Genomic DNA, 7,406 nt, shown 5'->3' on the forward strand with positions numbered 1-7,406 from the left:
GTAGAGTTTGTCACACTTTTGTTTTTGTCGAAAGTGTTGTTTTCTTTTAGCAGCAGCAGCCAAAAGCATGTAAACCTAATAACTAGTAGTACGCTTGAGACATTGTTTGTTTGCTTAGCGCGTCTTTATTGGTTTTGTTACTTATGCTCTCTTATTGCCGCTGTGAAGGAAGTATGCATTTGCAATGTGCAAAACAACAACAGCAACGGCCAAGAAAACGCTTGTTTAAACTCTTAATTTTTCTTCTGTTGCTGCTTTAGAATGCAATCAATAGACGCGTTTATCCATTGACATAGSTAATTTTCGCTTAGAAGGCGAGTTTCACTGAATTTCGCAGCTATTGTCCGCATTACTTTCACACAATTTAGAAATGGTTTGGTATAGTTGTTGTTGCAATGGCCGACAGTTGGTTTTTGAGATRTGGTAAAGTGACAGCATTTTGATGGATATTACTCCTTTACTTCTGATTATGAAGTTTCACTCACTATCTTGGATGAGACTAAATTGGAGCGGACATGAAAAAACTCCAGAACTTAGACCACCAGCTGCTAAAACAGTAKAAATTCCTTAAAACCACAACTATCATATCATGCTTGAAATATGGCCTATGAGAAGGAGTTTGCCCACACCGGACAGTGTGTGAAATTTCTGCCTCGTATCTTAATCGTCGACGAAGCAAGTACACACCAGAAACCAAGGGRCACTGAAAAATGTGTGTTCACATAGCGAATCTACATTCTTTATCTGGTAGAATCTTCAGCAATTACCTGAGGTAGGGCAAAAGTATATGTATGGTAAATATAAAGATTTATTGGGCTGATTCGGCGCAGAATTCCAAAAAAAATTAAAAGAAATTTACTTTTCTGTCATGACAACTCAGCAGAACACACACTCGCTATCATTACGACCAAATAAGTAACATTAGAAGTAGCCCCGTGTGAATTTTGCTGTTGTTTGCAAACTTGAAAATGGCAGGTATTTGATAGAAGACGTTACCACCGTCACGGGGATCTTCCAGAGAAAATATTTTTCAGGCGGCTTAAAGAATTTGAAGGATGGCTGGGCCAAATGTATCAACAGAAATCATCCCACAGTCACTTCTTTGCAAAATAACCTAGCATCGTTTATTGCAAGTTTACAGGAAATGAACGATATAAAATAGAAACTAGTCACATGGACACAAAATATTATTTTTGGTTATAAATTGGATATATATATGGTATGATAGRAGCAGTTTAAATTAGGTATAYATATGGARGGTGTTTTGAAAAGRACGCTACAAAAGTAGACCGATAGGAATAGYAAACGACGCCATATTTTTTCCAGCTCTTTTGACATTTCTCTTCGGTACGGTTTGCTATTTCATGATGGAAAAATGATGGAAAGGATTAAAGAATACTATTGAAATTCGGAGTCAATGGTTAACCTTAATAGCGCTACGTCGAATTTATGGTCGTCAGAATMRTCCTGTCAGATCTACATCCACAATACAAAATAAGCGAATCAATTGAGGACGGCCAAAACAGTCAGACTGRGCATCTCTGTGACGTTATTGTGGCGAAAATTGCGAAAAGATCTTGGCCCACATACTTGTACAGCCCTACAAGATGAAATTGACGCATGAGCTGAAGCCGCTTAATCACCAGAATCGTTGTATGTTCTTGAATTGGGCTCAGCAACAACTTGAAAATGACCCGGATTTCATCGAAAAGTAATCTTTAGCGCTGAGGCTGATTTCTGGTTGAATGGCTTCGTCAATAAGCAAATATGCAGGCAGCAATGCACACCTAGTCCACGAGACAACATTGCGTTCCGAAAAAATTACGGTTTGGTGCGATTTATGGGCCAACGGCATCATTGGACAGTACTGGTTCGGAGATGATCAAGACCGACACATTACTGTGAATGGGAATCGCTACCGCTCAATGATAACCGAATATATTTGGCCCGAATTGAGTGATATGGAMTTGGACAATATGTGGTTCCGACAAGACGGCACCACAAGTCACACACAGCGAATRTCACATCTGGACTTATGCAAGCGTGCCCTTGGTGGCCATGCAAAAGATATCGAGTTCCATACATAATCACATGTAATTTACTTATATCGGAATAAAGAATGAATTTGAAGATTATAAGATGTTYCCCCTCTTTAAATTATGTTACAAAGTATTGGAAGCCAGAAATTTTTCTTTCGAAATTGCACAAAAATAAAAACAAAACAAAAAGTTATAGAAAATGTCAAGCTTCACTTCTCAATATATATTCATAACTTGTGTTTGAAACACTGCTAAGAATTTGCGTCAAAAGTGCTAAAAAATGGTGGTCTAAAAATGTTCAAATCATTCACACAGAACATCAGAAATGCTTATTTAAACCACTTAAATACCAGCGATATATCCAAAATTTGATATATCATATTTCTTATAAATATTCTATTAAATATTGTTAGAAAAAATATTCAAAATATTATATTATTTATGTTTCAGCCTTTTCTACCTTTTAATGTCCATGGTTAAGTGAAGTTTGTCGCTTAAGTCTTTAGTTTTAAGTAGCTAAACTGTGAKGTAAAGGAGAAGCAATAGAAATAAGATGTGGTTTTAAAAAGTACATAGAGAGTCATTACTTGCACAAATGAAACAAACGTACTTTCTAAATTAGTTCCTAACTTTTCTCCTTGTTCTAACATATAACCATTCCGATCATTAAAAAAATATATAAATAAAACTAAAGAACTATTACCGCCCTTCCTATCTTCATACCTGAAAATACAGTTTGCTACCATTTTTCAAATAAAATTGCCTCTGGCAACAATTCTCTGGAAGTTTCGTAAAATTTGTGAGCTTCCCATTGTCCGCCCGCCTGCCTGCCTACCATAGCTCACAACACAGCGCTTCGGCTGGTTGCCTTTGCACTTCAAACACAGTCATACAAATTGTTACGAAAAAAATTACGCCATATTTGTACCTGTGTTTGTTATTGAATTTGGCTTTGGTTATTGGCAGCTACGAAACGTGCAAAATCAATGACTGACCTCTGTGCAGACTTTGCAATAATTCCCATGCCTTCCCAGTGGAGTCAAACGAAACCGAAGCAAGTCGAATCACGTCGAAGCGAAACAAAAGAAAACGAAAGTTAATAAAATGTTTGCAACGGTACAACGTAAGCGAGCAATAGCGAAACAAACCTACTTTCGTACATCCAAATATACATATATGTATAACTGTGCATGACATTTGTTGCCAGTAGCTCAGTAACATTTTGAGTGGCATCACASTAATACAAACAACAACAGCAACATCAATATATGCAATAAGCAAGTGAACGCCATCAGCGTCAGCCGCAGCCTCAGCTTCAGTCTCAACGTCCGTGTACATGGGTATGTGTGTGTGTGTGTGTGKCTGTGGGTACTGATTTTTTCATTAGCTGATTTTATTTTCATGTATGCCGAAAGGCGATGTTATAATGTTCGCTTGACAAGCGACAGGTGACAATATGTATGAACACATCTCTGCTTATAGACACTCATAAATATATGTACATATGTGTGTATGTGTGTTAATGTGTATAAGCGTACATTGTATGCTGTTAAGAAGAAAGGAAGAATATGCTTTGAGGTGTGTTTGTATTGGAATGCTGTAATGCAGACAAGTAATGAAAAAACAAAAACAAAATAAATATTTTTTACTTATAAATTTTATGTATAAATATTTATGTATGCCCAAAAAAGTAATTTCTATTTCAACTAGCTGCGATTTTTTTATTTGTTTAAAAGCTTTGGTTCAGCTGTCATTTGATTTGTGATATTTGTACYCGAGCACAATGTATTGATTTAAGGTATTATAGACTTGTGCAGTCAAGCGGTCATTCGAGCTTTGAAAAATACTTTGAGGAAAATATAATATTTGAGATTCAACAGACAAGCAAGGACATTTTGAGATTATGCACGACTCAACATGATTCTCTCTGGTTCTCGTTGACTCTTCTTGGTTTTCACTGACTTCACTGGTTCTTGGCGGCTCTTATTGGCTCTCCACCCGTCGTATTGGCTCTCCCAGATTCTCACAGGCTGGTCCCCAGTTCTTATTGGTTTACCTAGCTCTGCTCTATTTTTGGTTATCGTCGGCCCTCACTGATTCTCCCCGATCCTCAGGCACTCTTGATAACACTCTTTAACATACCTTTTCAATTCTCACTGGGTGTCCGGGTTCTCATCCTTTCTTCTCTGGCACTAGTTTGCTCTTTATGGTTCTCACTGGCTCCCTCCATTGGGATGCTTTCTACCTGTTTTTACTGTGTCTTGCACTTTCTCACTAGTTTTCATTGGGTCACCCCGACTGTCCTCGATTATTCCTGATCTTCATTGGCTCTTTATGGTTCTCACTCGCACTTCTGGTTCCCATTGGTATTCAGAGACTCTCACTGGCTCTCCCCAGTTCTCATTAGCTCTTACTGTTTTCTATCTATTTCTGGAATAACCCCTATCATTTCTGTCTACGGTCTTGGTTTATAATTCTGCATTATAATACTTAATTTCTGTCTAGCTTATTGATATTCACATTTCAATGACATATAATATAAAGGATGTTTTTCTTCATGTCCCTATATTGTTTTAAGTTTTGAACTGGTCCGGAGCCATACTAATATAGACACAATTTTTGGGTAACGGTATGGTAGTTGACATTTTCACTAAATTTAGAGACGCATTCTCTCTATAAATCTTTAAGATATTGACATAACTTTCTTAGACCTTTTTGAGGAAATTTGTTATGTCTTGAAACGTACTAAAAACTCAGATCTGCTAAGTGAATCTTGGCGTACTTTTCTTATCTGACAGCACTACAAAATTTACGTTTTTAACAAAAGATTATTATTCTTTCTAGATTATACTCCATTTGAAAAATAAATGGCAAGGACGAGTGAATTTTCTGKACGAAAAGACTTCCAATAAGAATTCAGTACCAATTTAAATGCTCCTAAAATTAGTTAAGCCTTCAGGCAAAAAACTTTCAATACTAAGGWGACTTCAACTCATACCTTAACCTTAGAAAAGTCAAATATTACTGAATATATTTCTCATTCCAATGAGGAAATCTATGCTTTGCCATATATGRGSTATAARAGTTCATTCAKAAGCCGCACAAATTTCTTYAAACATTTCTTTGGGAATAACGAAATTGCACAACACGCMTTGCCATTGCATGCGCTCATATTATCGGTGTAACGGTGCGAGTTGCAGTTGGCAAGAGAATTCACAAGCGCGAAGTMTCGRCAGAAATAGCGACACGCACGAGTCGCTCAATCAATAAGCGCCGAAAACACAACAAGCGATACTAGCGCGCAGCAGAGTAGTCAAACAGAAATCAAAACTACACCAACAAGGCAGGTGCAACAACACGTAAACACAACAATAACAGTAACCAGCAGCAAGCAGCGAGCAGCGAGCAACACGGGCGCTGCCACAATCACCACTACGTGCGATTCACTGTCACTGTCACTGTCATTAGCGGCGCGGCAGCAGCTTCGTCGAACRCAGCATGTGAGCGCGAGTTAGCGTTTATTGTGCTGCGCTTTTTATGCCAACGTCGCGACGTTGCGCGTGCCAAAGCTGGCGATTTTGTCTGCCCGCGCACAGCCTACTATCGATTGGTTTTGGCTCATTGCGCGCCTGCCGGCAAAGCGCTCGTTATCGCGGGCGCGCACGCTTAGCCAGTCAAAGCAATATTGAAGCTTAYGTACTTGTTTATTTGCTGAAGCTTCTTTCTTCACTACCATACCGTTATATTGTTGGACTATGCTTTTCATGCGTTTGCGCGCMGCGCTGCAAATCATCTTTTTGCCACATACCGCCGCATTTATTSTCATTGCCAATTGCTGCTTCGCGTGCTGTGTTGCTGTTGTTGCGACGCGCGCGGTTATTACTGCTGCTGTTGGGATGACGCGCTGTCACCGGCACGGCTGACGCTGCGCCGACGCGCTGGTTGCTTCTTCTTTCGGTTGAAATTCGCGTGACAAGTTGTTGGCCGCGTGAGGAAACACCGCGCATTCAGTTATCGACCGAACGCCGTCTGAAACGGCTGCTCTAACGGAAATCCTCTGGTGTTGAAAATCGAAAATCGCTTAACAGCACACATACATACACTGTTAACGCGAATTTAARCGCACTAAAACAACTGCGAAGTCTCGTTACAAATTAAACAGAAAATATTTCGGTGAAAATTAATAATATAAATATCAATAGAACTGCAGCCGCGCAGAAAGACCATCAAACTACGCAAGCCAAATAGAAGCGCAAACGCGCACACAACAAAATAATCTAAGAGCTCACGCTCAATCTGATAATCAGCGCCTAACAAAATAGACATCACCAACGGACAGACAGACGGCCAGTGGCTTSTCCGCGACAYCCCGCATCCACCGCCAGCACCGGCCGCTACGCAGTACGCCAGAGACAGGCTCTGCCGTGTCGACGGACACTTGTTAGGTGCGTTTGTGCATAAAAAACAACACAACAAAAGTGAAATTTTACTCAATGAATTGTCAACTAGGCAAAACCACAACAACAACAACARCAGCARCAACGGCAAAAAGTCCACTTAAACAGCGGCAATAATTTCACGCATTTGAGTGCATCAAATACATACATATAAATAATATCYATCCAAGCATATAAACAAATAAGTAAATTTCAGCAAAAGAAAAATAATTTCAAACTGATAGCGAGAGCCAAAAGGATCCACCACCAAGCGTGTGCTTGCATGTTTGTATGCATGTATGGCTGGGTGTGTGTGTGCATAAGTAAGTGCTTGTCGCTTAATTGAGTGTGAAAATACATGCATAGAGAAAAACAAGTGCGAAAAAAGTGCAAAGTAAATAAAGAAATTTGAAATTTGTTGGAAAAAAGTCTTTACGAAGTGTAAAAGTGCGAAATTGCTTTGTAAAACAGGACAATAAAGCGCCGATAAGCGAAGGAAAATTGTTTGGATATTTGTATAGTTTATGGTAAGTGGCATTATCTGACTAAATAACAAGAAAACTATAAAATAAGTAATATTACAAGTCATAAATAAATAACTATATGATTAACAAGTGAGGAGGAGCTAAATTCGGTTGGTGCCGAATAAATGTTCATCTTAAAAATAAATCKTTGGAAATATTTTCGAAATCCACTACAAAAAACACGAATGGTGGAGTGTACAAAAATACATGTTTAGATTTCGGGGCGCTATCTATTAATCTAGTATTGAGTAACGCTAGTGCTGTCAGCGTACATCTGACATTTTTTTGCACAGTTTGACACTCACGGTAAAACAGCGCTGTTGTTGATTTAAATATCCATTAGTACAGTTGTAGGGTATATTAACGATCAGGGATATAAACTGGAGGGATTTTTTTTATTTATTTTT

At 38.7% G+C, this 7,406-nt stretch overlaps 2 protein-coding genes across 2 annotated transcripts in view; one reads left to right on the forward strand and one right to left on the reverse strand.

The window, feature by feature from the left end:
* Window positions 1–7,406, reverse strand: part of LOC108969088 (trans-1,2-dihydrobenzene-1,2-diol dehydrogenase-like) — a 66,484-nt gene that overhangs the window by 12,190 nt on the left and 46,888 nt on the right. The gene's annotated exons all lie outside the window — the stretch shown is intronic.
* The window catches only part of LOC108969085 (mucin-5AC), a 23,941-nt gene continuing 22,604 nt past the window's right edge, over window positions 6,070–7,406 (forward strand). Inside the window, exon 1 of the mRNA XM_018933588.1 lies at window positions 6,070–7,002. The gene's annotated coding sequence lies outside the window, so the exon portion shown is untranslated. The remainder of the gene's footprint in view (window positions 7,003–7,406) is intronic.

The sequence above is a fragment of the Bactrocera latifrons genome, unplaced genomic scaffold (genome assembly GCF_001853355.1).
Source record: "Bactrocera latifrons isolate USDA-ARS-PBARC rearing strain unplaced genomic scaffold, ASM185335v1 scaffold_24, whole genome shotgun sequence".
Lineage (NCBI taxonomy): Eukaryota > Metazoa > Arthropoda > Insecta > Diptera > Tephritidae > Bactrocera > Bactrocera latifrons.